This window comes from Anomalospiza imberbis, chromosome 4 (assembly GCF_031753505.1).
Source record: "Anomalospiza imberbis isolate Cuckoo-Finch-1a 21T00152 chromosome 4, ASM3175350v1, whole genome shotgun sequence".
Lineage (NCBI taxonomy): Eukaryota > Metazoa > Chordata > Aves > Passeriformes > Viduidae > Anomalospiza > Anomalospiza imberbis.
Window position 1 is genome coordinate 11,565,009 of NC_089684.1, and position 20,605 is coordinate 11,585,613.

A 20,605-nucleotide genomic window follows, 5' to 3' on the forward strand; every position below is an offset into this window, starting at 1 on the left:
TTGGAGGAAAACAAGTACATTCCCCTACAGTCATCCTCTTTCTCATGCCAAAACTGTAAGAGTCCATGCACTCAGACTTACCACACTAATTACATTCTCACGCCCTAAAGGCAGCATTGTTTGAAGTTGTCCATTTTTTGGTCATTTCATAAACCTTCAGAGACTGCAGTTTTCCAAATGAATTTCAAGACTTCAATATACAAGTTACTTAAATAATCAGTAGTCCAGCAGGCCTTAGTTTAAAAAATGGGGAAACAAACTTTGCTAAGCAAGAATTGATAGCACATAATGCTTGCTGTACACTGTCCAGGCAATACTTCACAGATTAGTTATGTCTGATCTTCTACACTAGGGAGAACATTTGCCTGCAAGAGCCTAATAGTGGAAATAGCATCTCACGATTCAAGATTTTTGCTTGGTTTAAATTTTTCTAATGTTTAAAATCTTACATTTGAAATTAAGAGGAATCAGTAAGGCAAAACTCCTAGTTTGATACAATTCATAATTGCAGGAAATGTTTTTTGACCCTTGGTTGACTCAAAATTTTTTCTCATGATTTTTAGCAGCATGATCTACTTCCCCAATGAATCACTCAGAATGAATGAGAAGAGATCTGCTTACTTGGAAATAGCAACAGAATCTCACAATCATTTTCAAATGTTCTACACATTAGATAGCTTTGTACTTCTGAAGCAAGCTCCAGATGTGTAAAACAGTAACATCTGATTTGTGATATGACTAAAAGATCATTTGCCTTTTTTTACTCCAGTTTGATGTCACGTCACTCTAATTCTTCTAGTCAAAAGGAGATACATAGGCAAATGTTCTCATCACTCCTCTTTGGCATCTCACATAACTAGTAGTACAGCCTCCTGGAGAGTCAGGGAAACCTCCAGGGTACAGTTCAGAGTACGTAAATTTGATGCTAAATGGCAGAATGTATGAAGACTCCCTCGAAGAGCATCTTTAGAAGTCATCCCAATAAACCACAGGCTTCAAAATAAAGAGAGACGATTCAGATTTGAGCAGAAAACACATAAAATGTTCAACGCACCCTCAGTAATGCAGACAAAAATAACACTACCCAAAATTCTTTCCCCCACCCACAACTTAGTAGCTCATGAGACAACTGAAGAACTCATAATACATCACATGGTTTCACCGTCACACTAGACTTAGCATTTCATTTATTAAAGTACCTTTTTTCCATATACGTTATGAGTTAGTTAACTAGTATGACAGCTCTTATTTATCAGTTAACAAATGTACTTAGTACTCTTGATGGGGAATATTCTTTTAGGTGGAATTAGTATCAGGGAGGATCCATAGCTCCAACACTACCACACCCTGCTAGTGTCACCATGGAGGAGTAGAATTAATAGAAAAGGTCAAATTGTTTAACAGCATTATGAAGTAACATTGTTAGAGTCAGGAAGAAATCTTGTGATTATTTATCAACACCATCAGCTGTAGAACAAAGAGTTGAACAAAAGCCAGGAGGAAAAAAATCCACTAGTTTAAAAGGAGACTCATTTACTCATTTTAAAAGCAGTCCTAAAGAAAGTCAGAGAAGGTGATGAACAAAGATATGCCAAACTGATTTTAAACATTGCCAAAAAAGCAGAGTATCACACTGTATTCTGTATGAAGAGGAATGTGAATATTTCAGACCAGAAGATCAGACTGGAACAGGAATGGCAAGCTTGGTTTTAATCATGCCAATCTTGTCAATTGGTTAAAAGTGAGACATCTGCAATGCTTAGACTAAAAAGGCTCAGATCAATGTAATTAACTTCCTTGTACTTTATGTTCCCTAAACAATCAGCAAAATAGTTCAATTAAAATGTTAAACAATGTTTTTCAGCACAGCATTACATATCTTGGAAATACAAATGTAAAAAAATACCCGAGTCGTTTTACGCACCAGGAGCAAATCTAGCATTTACTTTTCCCAAGTTCAACCTCTTTTATTTCTGTAAGATGCCCCCAAATCTTTTTATAATTCTTTCAATTGCATATAAACATAATCTCATGGTATTAGTATATTAGCTTGGCTAAATATAGAAAGGAGCATTCACTCGTGTTTTATGGAGCATTTTCTTTGGTATGCAGCTAATATAAATAAAATGAGCAGAGAGAAGTTGGCAGTGTTCCACTGACATTACATCACTTTTCCTTAATAGGAAACCTCTCTGCAACTTAACATCTTGCTTTAAACACTCAGAAGTGTCCACAAAGTCTTCAGTGAGGATCATCATATAAGGCCAGGAGTTAGCCTCAAAGGGCTAGAACATGAAGCTGGATCCCCAGTACAACATTGAAAAGAAACTCTCTAGTGAAAACTACCTTTTAAATGTCACCAACCAGAGAGCAATGGAATTGCATAATATCTAAGAAAAGACGTGTAAAATGTACATAATTTTAAGAAGAAAAAAAAAAGGGAAAAGAAAAAAATAAAAAGAAAAGGATAGAAAGAAAAAAGAAAAGGATAAAGTTCTAATTTCTATGGTGCTACTTCTGTAGACTCAGAAATTCCTCTAGAAACCAACAAATTAAAAACAGAGGCCTAATCCAACAGATACAAATAGGACAGAGACACAAGTATCTGTCACAGTTTCATTTGCTGCTTACTCTTTGTGTTCCTCAAAAAGAAAAAGTCTTCTATTTTGAAGAAGTTAATTACTGTAAAATATTATATGATATTTATTTACTAAGAGACAGATGTTGCCACCCACATAGGTTGAGCTCTTCACCAAAACAATAGGACTTTTTGACTGTACACAATGAAAAATTATATGTGCATCAAAAGCCAGTGGATCTACAAGATTCTTCTGAGATAAAGACAAGTCCTTGCACTCAGTTTTTCTCATCTATCACTGGGATTTTATTGTGTCATACATTGAGGGATGAAAAGCAACCCACATAGTACAGGAAGAGGAAAAGAGCCCAGAGAAATTTATGTTGATGTTGTAATTAATGTAAACATAAATTCCGGTTATTGTATTTCTAATGTACATATTGCTGAGCAAAAATCCAATTCCCCTTCAAGTCTGCATGCTGTATTTGCTGGCATGGAATTTTATTGAGAACATAATTTATTGAGGCATTGTCACACAGACACACACATAAACACAAAAATGTATTTATCACAGTACAAAAAGTCAGGGTAGGTCATTTCGTCCTCTGCTTTTTCCAAAAAAGTTCGAGAGAAGTTCACTGAGTGGCTCCTACTGCTTTTAGCTGCAGCTGTGCAGCAAACAACCTTAAAAAATTTACAGTAATTGTTGCCATGTTTACATCAGTGGCTCTCAGTAAAGAAAATACTAATCTAGCAAAGGTATGCAAAAAATAAATGTAAGCTGAGCTACACTGAATATCGTTGTGATTGCTCTCACTTAGGAACCACCTGGTCCTACAATGCCATGAATTCTCTATCCCCCTTAGTAAGACATCCCTTAATACTTCTTACATCCATACCTGTTCTTTCACTGCTGTTTGTGATGGCACAACAGCTCAGGACCCTAGCAGAAAGGGCAAGTGAATTAAAAGTTGAAAGTCAACAAAGAATTGGGTAAATTGATGGGTTTGTTTGTTGGTTGGCTATTTTGTGGCTTGGTTTTGAGTGATGGGTTGTTTTGTTTATTTGTTTGCCTTTTTAAAGTCTTGAGTCTGTTCACTCCTTCATACTCAAGAGCAGCCACCCAAAGGGTTCTGCTGGTGAAGCAGCAAAGTGATGCTTGTCCAGAAACAAGCACCTGAAAGCTGGACCTCTCATAGCTCACACTGCCAAGGCAGGGCTTGTAAAGCCTATCTTTAGTTGGCAATTGTGAAGGATAAGAATGAACTTCTACATCCATTCTTCTAAGGATGACTTTGCTGTTTACTTTCTCAATGGCAATGACCAAATAAGATAATGAAGTTTTATATCACATATACATTTTTAATTCAACTGCCCCAAAAATGAATGAAGTCTTTAATGGAGGTAAAGCCAAAGTTTCATTTACAACAAGAGAAAAGTAATTTCAAATGGGTTAGTGTGCCCAATGAATAATTAGAGAAAATTTCACCTCCACTATTTAAAGATTTCAAGTAGGGGTATTTGTGCAATATTACACTCTTACCAAGAAGCCAGTACAGGCCTAAAAATGAGGACATGTAGCTTAAGACTTGATTGCATCAATGACAAAGGTATAAATAACAATATTCACTTAACCCTTTTCACTTTCATGTATTTTTGTTGATCCATGAATTGGCTACTTACTCCATAACTAGGTTTTCTTATTTTCTAAAACAATATTAGAATTATTAGCATCAGCCAGTGTTCGTTTTCCAAACTATCATTTTAGCAGTGATCTCAACTAACGCCTGATTTTGAGAAAACATCAGGAAAAGCAGATGAATGAAGTTAAAACAAAATAGAAAATAATATAGCACTTATATTTATCTAACATTAATTGAATCTTATTACAAGGAAACTTCACCAAAACCAGCTGACTGGACAACAGAGGTCCTCCTAAGTAAGTTGTTATAACTCTTAGTTTTCAACTGTCATACTGTGTTGCTATATCATTTTAGAATCAGAGAAAATATCTGCTAGAATTAGCTGTAATGGAAAAAAAGTCAACTGCAAGTCTCTCACTCATCCATCCCACCACTAATATTATGCAAGTTATCCTACTGTAGATGGCAACCACAGACAGAAGCGATGTGCTAGCTGGGCACATACATGTTGAATCCATTGCCTTTTTGTTTTATCACAGAAAAATCAAGCTACAACTGCTTTCCAAACTTGTGTAAATGAATTGAGGAATTCACACTAGCAGTCTGTGTGTTCAAGCACACAGACATACCATTGAAACCAACAGGAGCAACAGTAATTAGTAGCTCTGGAATTCAGGCAACTTTCATATGAATTTAACTTCATTCAAGTGAATTTGAAAATTTTTGTTTAAAATTCATCCAAGTATTGAAATACATTAAAAAATATATTAGCTTTTCCTCTCAGAGTAATATTTTTTTTTAAGAAGAATGAAGTATCTCAGTAATTTTCTGTCACTTAAATGGCATAGAAATTCTTGGAGATGCAAAAGTTTAATACTCAGGTCCCAGGTAAAGTCCTGTCAGTAGCAACAGAAATGGAAAACACCTGATCAGCATTTGGTAGTGTGACTGAAGTTAATCAGTCTCCATGCTCTTTCCAGAAAACTTGTTACAATGTCTGAATATGCTACCTTTTGCATCAACCTTTATTAACATATTTAAGCAGTGAAAATGCAGAAATCTTTCTTTTGTGCCTGGAAGATGTTCCTACATACAAAGGAATATGAGAATTTTTTTCAGGTGGATATTAAGTCCCTGCCTTTGGTGTCACTCTGGAGTTTTTTCCAAGATTTAATTAAATACTAAGACCACAGAGAAGGCTTACCATGGCATACAAATCCAGGTCGTCTAAATAACAGTGATGAATGACATCATCTGGTTCAAAAATTGGAATAAGTGGTATGGCAGAATTTCTCACAAGCTCAGGAGAACTTTTTTTGTTAAATGACCAAGGTAGCAATAATATATAACTCCTACAAGCTGTAAACTGGAACAGGCTGCCCAGGAAAGCGGTGGAGTCACCAACCCTAGAAGTGTTCAAAAAATGTGTGGATACAGCACCTGAGGACATGTTTAATGGTAAACGTGGTGTTGGTGCTGGGTTAATGGTTGGATTTGATGATCTTAAAGGTCTTTTCTTTGCAATCTTGAGACAGCTCACACAATGAAGTTTCAGAAGAAACAGCAGTTGAATAACAGTTTAAAATACCTAAAAATGTATAAATCAGAAGGCATCTCCTTCAATACCACCTAATTATCACTCAGTTAACTTCAGCTTAGCAACCAGTTGTATTAATTCTATGCAGTACTTTTCACCTACAGTTTAGAAATGTTGCTTTTCCCTCTGTTTTGGGCTAGGAAACATGAAATTAGAACTGAAGGAAGCAGTTGGGCTGGTGAAATTATATCAGATAAATACTCCTACCGCAAGTGCTCCAAAGTACTTAGGCATACATACTTATTATAGAACAGAAAGAGAAAAGTTTAGAGTTAATGAAGCACAACTAAATAAACTTGACAGTTCCTAAAGACTTTTATAGCTTTGAGTTATTCCCAGCCATTGCCTGACTTAGCCTGGATATGATGTACAACACTATTATTTCTGATGGCTTACCTGCCTTTCAGTATTTAGGTCAGTATGTAAATTCACCAACAGCAATAAATGTAATTCTTATTTAACTGAGGAACAAAAAAATCCAAACATGCCACAGATAAATCCTGAGTTAGCACCTTAATGAGAATTTGAGTAGAAAGACAGTTAATCAAAAACACTGGACAATGTGTACTATCATAATAGCAAAACTAATAATATTTTCTGAAAAAAGGCACTGAAATGGTTTCATTAAACCAAAAGCACAGGTTTAGTTTAAACATGTTCCTTTCCACACAACATGCCAATCTGCATGTCAACCTGCAATAGTCATATGACTGGAGTCTGTGCAATGCAAGACCTGATTACAGATAACAGAATTATTAGGCACATTCAGCAATTTACAGGACAAACCATTAATTTAGACCTGAATGGATACATCCAAGACCATCCAAGGAAAACTCTGAAACATTAAACTGCTTCTCAATAAGGAAAACACTTTTTTCATGTGCCCCAGTATCCAAAAAACTCTTTCACTACCTCTTTTCTGTCCTTAATGCAGCATGTTGCAGTACTTAAATTATTCTACAAATCTCACCATTGGTCAGTGATTTTAGCAAACCCTAAAGTTTTCAAAATGAAGGGCAATTAATTGAGAAACTAATAACATTAGTACCTTCCTTTATAAATCTCTCAACAAAGACATTTTCAAATTCATGTAAAGCAGTGAACAACCGATAACACAATTTTTGAGGAATCTGAGGTAATTAAACAGAGGATGCATTTGAGAACAATTTCAAAAACCAACCACAAAAAGTAACATTGGTAACTCAGGAAGCTTGACAGAAAATTTCCGTGATTCTACCTCTGCCAAAAAGACCACCAATGATGACAGAGAGAATTTCCATAATTCAGAAGCACAGTAAATATTATTTAATTAAGAATTTATGAAAATTTTAATCTCTCAGATAAGTAGCTTCTGTCTTGTATCATTCTTTATATGGGCCCTGGCCTTTCCATTAATTAGAAAGGTACTATTCACATGTTTTACAACTCTATCCCAAACATCCCAGTTTTACTCTGATTAGTGAATCCTCCATTACTCTACATAATCGATTAAACTTTGCCCTGCCAGTACTGGAAATTCTGACAGACATAATAAATCTTTCTGGAGAGAAGAGAGGTTACTAAGCAAAAACATTGGGCATCACAGAGCTCTGTATGTTAATACAAATTCACTGAACTCCCCCAGCTTTCATCTACTGCCGATCAGCTTCCTGCTTAAAAGCATTCCAATTCTATTCTGTTCTGCTCTTTATCAATGAGCATGTTCCTTCAAATATTAGCATTGCAAACAGTTCCTCTGATTCAGTACTCTTACAAGAATTCACTCAGTAAACAGGGCCTGTCTCTTGCATTTGTAGACAGTAGTGCTTAAAGCACAAACATCTATCTTCTTAACCCAAAAAAGGATATAATGCAAGTGCTGTGTTTTAGTTACAAAATGACAATTAGCCTCGGCGATCAACAGAGCTTTCTTGTAATTTATTATTATTAACTGTCCCTAGGTCACTTCTCTTTTCTAGTTACAGTCCACCACAAAAAAAAAGTCTAAAGTTTGTGCTCAACAGGAATGTTAGCTCTACAAAGTTTCAAAACAGTTTCAAAGACTGTTAAAAGTGAGGATGCAATACCCCTGTCTGGCAACTTGTAGAAGGAGCAAACTGCAGCCAGAAGATGATGAAACAAGAGGTATTTTATCACCTTTTGCCTAAACAACATGTTAAATCTAACATTAAATATTTTTATACTTTTTCTGAACCAAACATTTCACCACACAGAGCCATGCCCACAGATAATAATCAGATCTGTTAAAAAAGTGCATGAATGGCTTACTTCATCTCAAGACCTGGATACCAAAAAAACCTGAAACTAATTCCTAACATTTGTGCTCACATGTTAATACCCTCATCTATAACTGCAGCCTGTAACAAACAGAATATCCACAACTTCTATATGTGTTTCTGAGGTCTAAATTTCTTGATACTTCTGTCATCCTGCAGGATCCCTGGGATTGTTTGTTGAAGAAAACTTCAGTGAGATACCACCCACCAGCTGGATATGCTGAAACTTAGACAATCACAAACCTCTGCTCCTTTAAGGTATCAGCTCCTGCTCCAAAAAGCACTGCTTCCTTCCCTAAAAGATTCCTCAGAGTTGAAACCAAGTCCTTGATTTTGGGCTAACTGTGATGCACGTGGTCAGTGCTAAGCTTCACCGTGCCGGGAATGGCTCCACCGCACCAGTCCACACAGCGCAGGACGCGCCTTTGACATCAGGACTAGAGGGGTGCAATGGTTCCAGCTAGGGCTACAGAGAAGGCGCATGTGTTGCTTGCAGCTGGTTGCTGATGGCAGCCACATAACTGGTAGGAGAGCAAGGGAAACCTGGCAGAGATTGTGATTCTGGGCCTCCCCCTCCTTTTTCTGGGTATTTAATGTGATTCTGACAAATGTCATTATTTATATTAATTGTCTCTGTATATCTATCCATCAGCATCACCATTAACTTTTGAAACGATGGCAGACATGGGAACCTAGAGTTTTAGAATCAATCTATAATTTTTATTTTTGAAATCACAAAAACACTTAAAGTTGCTGTGGTTTATGGGCCTGAGACAACTGTAGATGTAACCTCAGAGTCAATAGCTGAAAGTTCATCCATTGTTTTAGAAAATGTTGACATATCATTTTAATTTTATCTTAAGAGACACTCAATTTTTCTCTCCATCTATGTGGAAAATGTGCATGCAACAGTCATCTAATTCAGTTGCATATCCATGAAAGCAGCATGTAAGCATAAGTGTTTCTGAAATACAACTGATAGGATTTTTTTTCTCTTTCTTAAAACCAAAAACAAAGAAACAAACAACAACAAAAAAAGAGGCTTAAGTATTTTAATAGAAAGAAGAAAACAGAAGAAACCATTTTCCAGAAATTCCATATGAACCACTTAAGAAAATGTTAAACCATTAATAACTGCAAAATCTCTAGCAGAAACTCCAGAAGTCACTAAAGATAAAGGAATGGAAACCACATGTAACATCCTAGAGGCTCATAAGACAACACAATGTACTTTCAATACGGTGTGAACTTCCACAGTCTCACCTTATGGATTTCATATGCCTACAGACACTGACAGAATAGGTCTCTTTTTTTACATCACATATGGCTCTCCAGATTTTGAAAAAGATAGGAAAACTATGTTTTATAGGAAATCAGGAGCACTTTCTCCTAAAGTACAGCCAAGCAGTATGGCAATCTATTTACTGCCTGAAAAAACTGCCTACAAATGTTATATGTGAAAAAATAAGCATTATTCAACAAGGACATTGATCTCATGCACATGAGAAACGCCATGGATATATGAAAATTATCAGGTAGCATTGGAAACAGAAAAAGAGTAGAATTTGGCCATGTCAGATGATGAAGATATATATTGTGGAAAAGAAAACAATCTGCAGTTTATAGAGAAAAATACAGTTTGGTAGCTTGTCAGCTGAGAAATACACATGAACACTTCTGAAAGTGTTCATTGAAACACTTTCAGAAAAACTTTCAAAAAACACATGAAAAAGACCTCTGAAAGTCTTTTCATTAAAACACCTGAAAGACATTTCTTGATATGCACCAACACCTCTGTAGCTGTAGATGTCAATATTCCCTTTAAATATTCTTTATGTAATTCTGGTTTTAGGTACCTCAGATTTGCACAGAAACAAACAGCATCATCTTGCAACACGCTCACCATCAGTAATGTAATACCAAGTAACTCATGCCTTTGTTAAATCCCCTAAAAGTTTTAACATGAAACACAAACCACACACAATCACAGACTGCATGAAAATACCCCATCCACAAAATATTATGATCACCCCTGGGATTTTCAAAGCTTCACTTGTACTAAAAATTTCACTAGATCTTGGGTCAGAACAACAATAACCATAAATTAGGTTGCCCTCCTGAAACCTTCAAATACTGCAAAGCAAAACTTTGTATTTCAGAGCAAATGTAAGTAGAGTGAAGTGGGCTAAAAAATACAGCACCACTGGGTTTCTGAGCAAGGAAACTCTACTTTCATTTGTGCAAAACTTTCTGTGTTGCCTTGGTGAACCTACTTGCTGGCCAAAGATGGCTATTAAAATAGTTTTTTCACTTTAATAGCTGCTTTAAACAAAGCACCCTCATAAGTCAGATAGAGATTTTATAGATGTGTGTGTGTAAGGACACACACAGACACACACATATATATATATTCACACACCATGAGATTCATATGCACACAGAAACACACACTATCTTCTTTAATAAAAAAATTCTGCATAATCTGCTCTTTGAAGTTAGAAAAATTTTACACACATCTGGATGTACATACACATATGGCACTTAGAACTGAAAGAAACAATTATGTTTCTAGTTAGTGCTTTCATACTGTGATTCAGCCTATTCAGAAGAATGAATTCAAACATAGAGTAAAAATTTAAAAATACTTCAAAATCGAACTACAGAAAAGTAATTACACTATTTTAAGGATAAGTCGTCCAAGCTGTGAGTAAGGTGCAAAAATGGGTAGGAGCAAGCTCAGCTGAAAGCTTGGCCTAAACCCAGCAGGTTGGCTCTCTTGAGAAAAGTTGCTATAACACGTGTGGGTCTTGATTTAAACCAGATTTTTGTATTCATTGTGGCTGGAGAAATACTTTTAAAATGAATCTGTAGCAGAAGAAATACCAAAAAAATCTAAATATTTAATTCTCTTTTTCTGTTCACTAGAGCCCAGGCAGGATCTCCTAATGAAGTTTGTGCTGTGTACCAGATACTGCCTGCATGCATTTCTTGCTCTCTGATGTACATTTCTTTTCATCATAGCAGAGGAATTCATTTTAATCTGCAATTTAAAAATTAAATCCAGCTGACTGAATGTTTATCACAGTTCAATATTTTGGAAGAGACCTTTAAGATCATCAAATCCAACCATCAAGGCAGCACTACCACCGTAACTTCTAAACCACTAAACCATATAATTTTTTTTTCCTGATACCGAATCAGAATCTCCTGCTTCTGAGCTTGAGGCCATTTTCTCTGATCCTCTTACTGCAGGTAAGGTAGAAGAGACTGTGCCCCACCTCAACACGACCTCATTTCAGACACTTGTAAAGAGCAATGAGGTCCCCCTGAGCCTCCTCTTCTCCAGGCTAAACATCCCCAGCTCCCCCAGCCAATCCTCATGTTCTGCAGTACTTTCACAAGCCTTGTTTCCCTTCTCTGGACATGCTGCAACATCAAAATGTCACTTTGAAAGTGAGGGGCTCAAAACTGAATGCAATGCTCGAGGTGTGGCCTTGGCAGTGCAGAGTACAGAGGGACAGTCACAGCCCTGGTCCTGCTGCAACACTATTGCTGATACAGGCCAGGATGTCATCGGCCTTCTTGGCTTTCTGTTTTAGAGCAAACAGAAATTATGCAAATGCTAAGATTGAAACAAATCCACTTGAGACCATAAAAGTCAAATATTAATGTTGGAAATGCAATACCTTTTGTTTTCCCATTAGTTACATGTACACATCAGGTTCTGTGCTGTGATAGATAGAGTAGCACACAAGAAAAGTATCAGCCTTTACTGGGAATTCAATGGAGTAATATGGTTGGTATAAACGTTAACATCACTAAAACAGCCTTTTTTGTGTGCTAATCTATTTTTACATTTAAGCCTGGAAAAAAAATGTAACCACATTGCCAATGAAAACCAAAAAAATATTTTCCTGTACATTTCTGCTGACTGACACATCATGTCTGCAAATAATAGTCTTTTTCTAAAAAACTTTTACTTTAAACAGTCCCAAAAGAACAAATAACGTATGTGCCATCTTACGAACATTGTCCAGGACTTGGACATTTTGGCAATGCAGTATAGAAGCTCCTGATGCATAGACTCAAATCTTCAACTAAATAACTCTTCCATATTATTAAGGAAGAGGTAGGAACTCAACCCCACATTGCCACTTTCTGCTTGAAATACACTACAATGAACTGTGATACCAGATTGGTTTCTCAAAGAGAACAATCAGAAGAATTGTTTTTTTCTTATCCTGTGTTATAGTCTAGCACATACAATGTAGACCATCTTCTGAAATTGGTAACAAACAAAATCTGAAGCCCATTTTAAAGAGAAATTTCACCAGGAACATATTTTGTTGATATGGATGAATACAATTTCTCAGGCTCAGAAGAATGTCCTGGGAAGGACTGGAAAGAATTCTGAGTAACTGCTACAAACAATGGTTTAAGATAATCTAAGGTAATCAAAGATTTCTTACTCAAATTATCACTGGAGAGATATGCACACTATGAAAACCAGGGAAAGCAGATTCAGTTGCTTCTTGGCTCACCTCACACAGGTGAATAAGGCAGAAAAAGACCAGCAAGAAAATGAGCCCACTATATTTATTTATTTATATAAAAGTAAGTGCTGTTTATCTTAAAATTCCTTCCCTTTGTGGAAGGGGGAAGTACTGGGAAGTGCCATACACAATACACTAATTACAATCACTTTCTGCTTCAATAAAGGAAATACAAACTTCCTGCCTTGGCAAAGGTTAGAATGTCTCAAGCAGGTGGGAAAAGGACCATGTAAGTGTCTAGACAGAAATGTGGATGAAAAGTATTTCCTAAATTTTCTATTCATGTGCTAACCCAGGAAGTGGACTACACATGTAAAAAGAACTGCCTTAATTATTGGATCTTCTTCTTTGATAATTTTATCTTTAATTATGATAATTATATTTTTAATATATGAATACTGAAATGTTAAATGATCTATAATGCTCCAATAAGTTCTGACACTTGTGGCCACAAGACTCTTCACCTTCTGCAGGTAAGAGATTAAAATTAGTCTTCTATGCATACTATAATTTGGTTAGTAATTGCTCCATAAGTATTCTTCCAAATGCATCTATAATTGCTATGAAATCATTGCTGAGTATTACTATTACTGAGTGGGCACTTCACTCCAAAGGGAACTTTATTACTTAATCTAGCACTGAAATGCTATGTGTTAAGAAAGCAGGAATGTTTCCAATGGAAGATGATACATGAATACAAAAGTCCACAGGCATATTTTGATTAAATAATATTCCAAGGATAAAAGATTTCCAGTCAATTATTATGTTCTCAAGAATATATCTGGGACTATAAGTCAATTTATATGTTCCACATAATCCTGAAATTTTTATTGGGAAAACAAAACCTTAGGGCCAGCAACTCTTTGAAGATCAGTAAAGGTCCAGCACAACCCCAAATACTTAAAGACTCCTTTCTTGGACAATAAACAGCAAATGAAAGAAATACATAGTAATAATATAAAATATTTTATATTGAAATTATGCAACTAATGTTGCATATGCTATCTTCACCTTTCAGAGTTTCTTTGCACTGTGCTCCATGCACTTATCTACACATTTTCAGATTGGAAACTCAGTTTTTTAAAAGCAAAGGCCTTAATCTTCATGTCTTTCAGGTGTAGTGTCCACAAATATTCATAATCTACAGGAAATGATGCTATACACACAGAGAAAACCTACATATATGACATCACACTCACGGACAGTCTACTCTGCTCCCAGGCACATGGATCCACATGAATGTTGGCATGAGTAAAATTGAAAAGCAGCTAATTTAAGTAGAACTGGATGAGAAATTAGGTTGTTGTTAGAGGAATACAATATTTTCCATCAACTGCACGATTTTTTAAGTATGATTGATTTACTTTGCTCAGCTGAGAACCAGGTAAGTTCAATAAAGTCAGTCTCTAACAGATCATTTTGAAACAGAGTAATAGGAAGAAATTCTGTAGAGGAGAGAAAGAAGAAATTCTCCATATAAGTGGGCTGACCAGCATCCCACAGGTCGAATCCAGGCAGACTGCTTCCTTGGTCTTCCAATGCCTGGAGCCCAACAGCTGAACATTACTCATCAGATTTACCACTGTGTCCTTACCAAAAAGGAGGCATGCTGTTCTAACATAGCTATTAGAAATGGCTGCTGCAGTCACACAGACCACAAAGTGGATGACAAAATTGCAATCACACTCTTGCTTGTGGAGTAGTTGGACTCTCATGCCCTCCACAACCACCATATCAGCTCAAAAAATTCTGCAGTGCAAAGTTTTATATATTGCAATCATCATAGTCTCTGCAAAGAGAAACCAGTAGGCTCAGGCTAGTCAATAGGCCCGCAATAATTGGGGCCTGAGTGTCCAGTAAAATGAGCTTTGCCAGTAAAAAAATCAAAAAGAAAATAACAAAGAAACTTAAGAACACTTTGAAGATAATGGAGAATTTTCTAGGATTTCAGTAACAAAAACATTTATCTTACATCAATGGGTTTTTAATTGCTAGTTAAAACACACCTCAAATTTTCAGGACAGTTTTTTACTGAAAAAAATGTTCTTGACTCAGAAAGATGCAAGAAAAGTTATGTGACATATATCTGCCAGCTGCTAACAAACCTTTACCACATATCCACCGCTACAGTTTTAGGAAAAGTACTACATCAGATTGCAGTGTGTGATAACTTGGTAAATTCTGACTTTGTGATTATCAGATTTCCACTATCTCAAAGATGAGAGAAATCTCATCTCAAAGATGAGATCCACTATCAGATTTACACTATCTCAAAGATGAGGATTTGTTTTATCCAAATGAGACACTCCCAATTCCAACAATATCCTACCTGCATATTCCTATGTGTTTCAAACATTGCAAGAACATCTGTATATCTCCTACCCCACATTTCCAGTTTCTTATATTCAAACTCTTATCCCTCTGCCCCCACTTTTTTTCCCACAGGGTTTCTCCTTCTGGCCAGGAAAATCAGTAAAAGAACATCATTTCACAGACACTTCTTTCAGGTTTTGTTCCCCAACCAAAAGCAGGATGCAACACAATCTCTCTCAGAATCTTGTTCTCACAAGTGTTTGCCCCATTTTCATAGTGAAGTGATTTAGATACAATCAATGGACATGGGCTGAGAGACATTTAACTTTTTCTATGATTTTTTTTTCCATCCTCTTTTTATCAATTCTATATCTTAATCCTTTTATGTCTGGTATGCATTGCGAATCACAGGCCAGCTCTGGATGTCTGGAAACTGCTGGGCTTTCTTAAAGTACATTATCAAAACTTTTCCCACCCCAGAATGCCAGTGTACTTCTGTGCACACAAACCCGTGAAAGAACATAAAACTTTCTGCATAGTATGCAATACAGCTTCCAAAGTTAATTTCAGAAATATAAGGTTTGTTCACAGGAATCATGGTTTTAGTGCAATACAGCCACAGAATACCATGGAAAAACAGTTTCTTGACCTCAAAGCCTAATCAAACATTGACTGTGTCCACTCCTATTTTTAGATGAGTGCTCTGCAGCGCCATATTCCTTAATATAAAGCTGACCCAAATGTTCCAATAGCAGACGTTGGTTTCTCTTTGATAGCCAATGTGTATCTCTGCTTTCCAAGTTTCTGTAAACACATCATTATAAAGAAGGCCAGTCTTACTTTTCCCAGCCTTATTTCTAATTATGTGCCTACTGCCAGGAAACTTTCCTTTTTTTTTTTTCTTTTTTTGTCTTCACTGCTAAAATTTAAACAAATCTCTGATGTGTGCTGTAGACTTGGAAAAGAAGGAAAAAAACTCCAAAGCTGTTACTATTACAAGTTACAAAGTTACTAAGTAACACCAAATTCCTTTCAACAAGCAGTGACAAACATTAGACAAAAAATTTAGCTACAGGACTACATTAAGTGCTAGATGACCAAATATGTCTTGCTTATAGACATATGAATGCCACAGAACAACCCAAAACTCCAATATTTGGTTTCTTTTGGGTAGGAAGCTGTAATAAATCTTCTAAAAGAGCAAGTCCCCTGTCCATTACCAATTCTCTTCCTCCAGAACTACCACTGGGTTCCTACAGAAGTGTCGTACAAAGAAGGCTGGGAAGGCACTCGTAGTTTACTGCCCTATCATATTTGTTAAGGACTGATTTAGCAAGTCGTGGGCTACAGAGACGCACAGAGCCGCTGCCGCCACCAAAGCATCCTTTCTGCCTCTGGAAACACCAGGGGGACGGCCGGGGTCGGCAACTAAAGTGCATCAGCCAAACTCGAATGACTACAGACAATGAGGCAAACTAAAAGATCAAGAAAGAGAAGATCAAAAGTAGAAATACTGGAGAGAAAGGCGGTCAGCCCGGTCCGATTACAGCTTGATTTCATGTGCCCTGACCTTTCGCCTCCCATCACCGCTTTTGCCGTGCGTTAACCTCATCTGAAGAAGACACGTCACCGCGGAATCCTGAAAGTACCCGGGTATCTTACCTGGGCACGGCGGAGCGGGCAGCTCTCACATACCCGAGCGGCGGTGTCCCGGGGACGCGGAGCAGAGCGGAGCGGAGCGGCGCCCGCAGGTACCCGAGGCTATATAGGGCGGGCCCGGGGCGCCGCTCCGCGCCGTGACTCACTGAGGAGCCGCCGCCGGCGCGTCCCACTCCGGCAGCTTCACGTTAAGAGTCCCGCGGCCGCCCCGGGCGCCCCGATGCGTGCGGGAGGCGTTACCAGGCTGCCGGGAACGGCAGGGAGACGTGGTGGGTTTCCCGAAGCGAGTCGCCATCGGGATGTTTCTACCCGCTGCTACAGCCTAAGTCTAAGTTACTCTCCCTCGGAGCTGCAAGAGCTGTAACTCTGTGGTACACTTTTTGCCAAAAAAATGCTCGGGTGCCAGGCTGGAAGTTCACTTTTTTTTTTTCCCCTCCAGGAACATCCATAGCCAGCAGAAATACTTGAGAAGGCGCTGCAACAGCCTAGAGAGACATCCCAGGCTCTCCCATATTGCCATACAGCTGCTACGAGAATTTACATCAGCTCTTCTGCAAGGCAAAAGTTTCCACGATTGCCACATCATTTTTGTCTGCGTGACAGTGGGTGGGATGGCCACACGTATAATGTAAAACTGCAGAAGCAATGGCTCAAGTTGTTCTTCTAAGCCCTTTAACACTTCTGTGTTCTTTTAAATTGACACTTATGCCACTACTCATCACTACCAAGACCCCAAGTGTTCAGTTAAACTGAATTTAAAACTTTTTTCAGAAAAAATATCATGTTTATCATGTTACTGCACGGTAGTCATCTGTTTTGCAAGTACTCTCTTGTGCCTTCTTCATCTGCCAAAGAATAGCATCAGCGATCAGAAAAAAATTACTATATGATATAAAAATCTAGTTGTTTTGTGATCTAATTATGCAAAACCTTCCAGAGTGTCACTTACTCTAAATACATTAATTACTACTACATATTCCACTAAGGTGTTCATTTGAAAGTAGATCATTCTTATTTTTTCCTCCTTTTTTTTTCTTCTTTTTTTCCCATAAGGAGATAAAGAGTGTCAGATTTCTGTTGCTGGTTCATACCCTTCCTACTATAAGCCACTTAGTCTGGATCCAGTGCTTTCTTACAGGTTACATGCCAACATCAGTTTTATAAACAATCCTAGTACACAACTAATGACTAGTAATATCTACTTCAACATCTGCTTAAAACAAGACAGATAATCTCAAAAGATGCATCTATAAAATCACTATTCTCAATTCCATGCTTAGTCCATGGAGGTGATCACTTGCATTTTCTACCTCACGAGCAGCAAGTAAGTGCATGAACATTCTGTGTTTAATCTCAGTTCAACATCCTGGACAACAGTTAAAAAACTTTAGGCCAGGTGAAAGCAAGGGTGATCCTCTTTCTTCTCTGAGCTCCAGTTTCCAATCAGTGTGTGTTATAGATCAGCTCTGGATGGCTGGAAATCTGTTTGGTTTACAAGAATATCACCATATCTATTTTCCCCCAACTGGTATGAACCTCCAAAATGAGCAAGACCTCTATCTGAGAAATACCATTCCACAGTGGACAATGCAGAACAAGGTAGCATTGAAAATTTCTCTGCTTACTCAACCCCTTTCACACATTTCACCATTAACCCCTCTTTAGGACTCCAACTCACTCCACACCACTCAGTCCCTCCAGAATACAACAGAAAGAACAGAGGAATGCTGCCACTTAGGAAAAAGGGTGGGGAAAATGAAGCATCTCCCCACTGGTAGAACAGAGTGGCATGCCAGAGCCTGGCAGTCAGAAGGCTGGCACTGCACTAGCACCCTGTTTCCAATTCTGCTACATGACTCTGGGGAAGAAGCATGGCAGCTCATACACATGGCATTAAGATAGTACAAAGATAAAAAGAGTATCACTCATGGCTGGTCAGGTCTCTCTATGATTTTTGGTAGGTATGCTTGTCAAGAATTTTATCTAAAAAGCAGAACACAGTTCTGTTATGGCCTGTAACAGGTGCAGATAATGTAAAACATACAACAAAGAGCAGAATGATGTACAGTAGGAAAAGTCAGTGATAGAAAAACATTACCTGGACTTCGCAGCTCTTAACTGCACCTTCTCTTTTGTATTTGATTAAAATAGATTGAGATAATACTGCATCAAAGGCATGCATTAAGTTCTCCAACATTTCTTCTGTCACAGCTCTTAAAATTTTTGCACCTAAGAATTTTATGTCTGTGTGTGTATGCGTATGTTCAGTTCACGGCGATGGAAGATGAAAGCAGAGACAACTTGTGCACATCAGCTTAGTTCAAGACGCTTGCTTTTTTCTGACTCCCCAGCATATTCAGGCATGGAAAGTGAAGATGAAGCTCAGCTTACTGGGAAACAAGCATGAGGCACATTGCAAGATAAAGATCCAAAGCGAAAAGATGTAAAACCATATGCTTAACTTAATATGATCTGTGATTCTTTCTTGTAAACAACTTAGCCTATAATTCCAGTCCCAGGAACATTTGTTTCTGGTTTAAGGAGTTTCCAACTATATCTACAGCATGACTGGCAAACCAAAATGAGGGAAACTAATTCACACATAAAAAGACAATTGCCTACAATTCCATTTAAGTCCTAATATTTAAAAGAAATAATTAAAACATAATTATAATGAAAACAAACAGCTTTTGGAAAAATAAAGGAGCCCAACAATTAATTTCTGTGGACCAGGGAAGATAATGGTAAATGTCACTAGTAAAGCAGGCAAACACCAAACTGCCTGAAGTTTTCTTGCTAGCATTCATTCAGACTTTGAAAAGCTTCACAAAATTAAGATTTACTTTTCAAATCACCCCATAAATAAAATGAAATTAGTGTTGTTTGAAGTACAAAAACTAAAAAGGATGCCTTCAGGAAAGAAAAGCTGAAAATGCAGGGAGAAAACCTTTAACAAACTAATCACATCCTCAGTAATGAGTGAAAATAAATGGAAATAACTAATGGATTTCATGAGAGAGTCTGTCAAATTCTTAAACTATTACAGAATAATTTGTAGCATTTAAATACAATCTTTTTGCCTGCAGTGTATCTTCAGCAAAGGAAGTGTATTTTAATAGTGTACCTATATTTTTATAAATAAAAGCAACAGCTGTTCTCCAGGTGCTACTATAATACAAAAAACTACACTTCTGCTTCCTTTCTTATCTTTACCTCCTTGATTTTCCCTCATTATGATATGTAAAAATTTAGCATTGTAGCTGCTGACTTAACTGAGACATTTAAAGCTGTACTGGAATGTGCAATTCTGATCACACTAGTTAAGACCAGAAGTCTCAAATTTTTAAAATCAAAACAGGATGTTTTGACAAAAGAAAAAAAAATCCAACAAATGAAACTTTAAAAATTCTGAAAGCTGGGAAGAAGTTGTGATTGAGATTCAAATGGTGTTTTCTAATGAGGGAGACACATGACATGAGATTCTTTCTGTCTTAAAATCTGGAAATGAATGCGAGGATATAGGCATGCCTGTAAATCAACCCAAATAGTATTCAGCTAGCTACAATGCAGCTTTGCATCATATTACAGTTCAAACATCATTAAACTCAGATGGAAATGTCAGTAAAATAGACCCGAAGGACTGACCAGAAGAGGGAATTGAAAGAGTTTACAAGCTTCCAAACTGATTCATATGCAGCTTACTGAATTCAATGATCTATGGAGTCAGTTCAGCAATTTCCTTGTTTTTCCTACATAAGGGAAATGCATCCCATTTACACTAGCTGTGCAAAATAAGCTTTGGCATGCCAACCATTGCAGATTTTAAATTTTTTTACTTAAAACAAAAAAAAAGTATCTCCATAAAACTATATCACCTCCCATACTGTGGGACAAAACGTTGACAGAAAAGTCAAAGCTTTTCTGCATAGCTTTGAGTGTGGATTCCTAAGCCGGGAACAGGACACTGATTTTCTTGGAATGCATGA

At 37.2% G+C, this 20,605-nt stretch overlaps 1 protein-coding gene across 6 annotated transcripts in view; it reads right to left on the reverse strand.

The window, feature by feature from the left end:
- PALLD (palladin, cytoskeletal associated protein) overlaps positions 1–20,605 on the reverse strand; it is a 191,037-nt gene that overhangs the window by 52,031 nt on the left and 118,401 nt on the right. The window contains exon 1 of one of the 6 annotated variants that reach the window (XM_068187076.1): positions 16,623–16,741. The exons of 3 other annotated variants lie outside the window; for them this stretch is intronic. The gene's annotated coding sequence lies outside the window, so the exon portion shown is untranslated. Of the gene's footprint in view, positions 1–16,622; positions 16,742–20,605 lie in introns of those variants that run through there. 2 more of the 6 variants (XM_068187077.1, XM_068187078.1) reach the window with 2 other exon arrangements.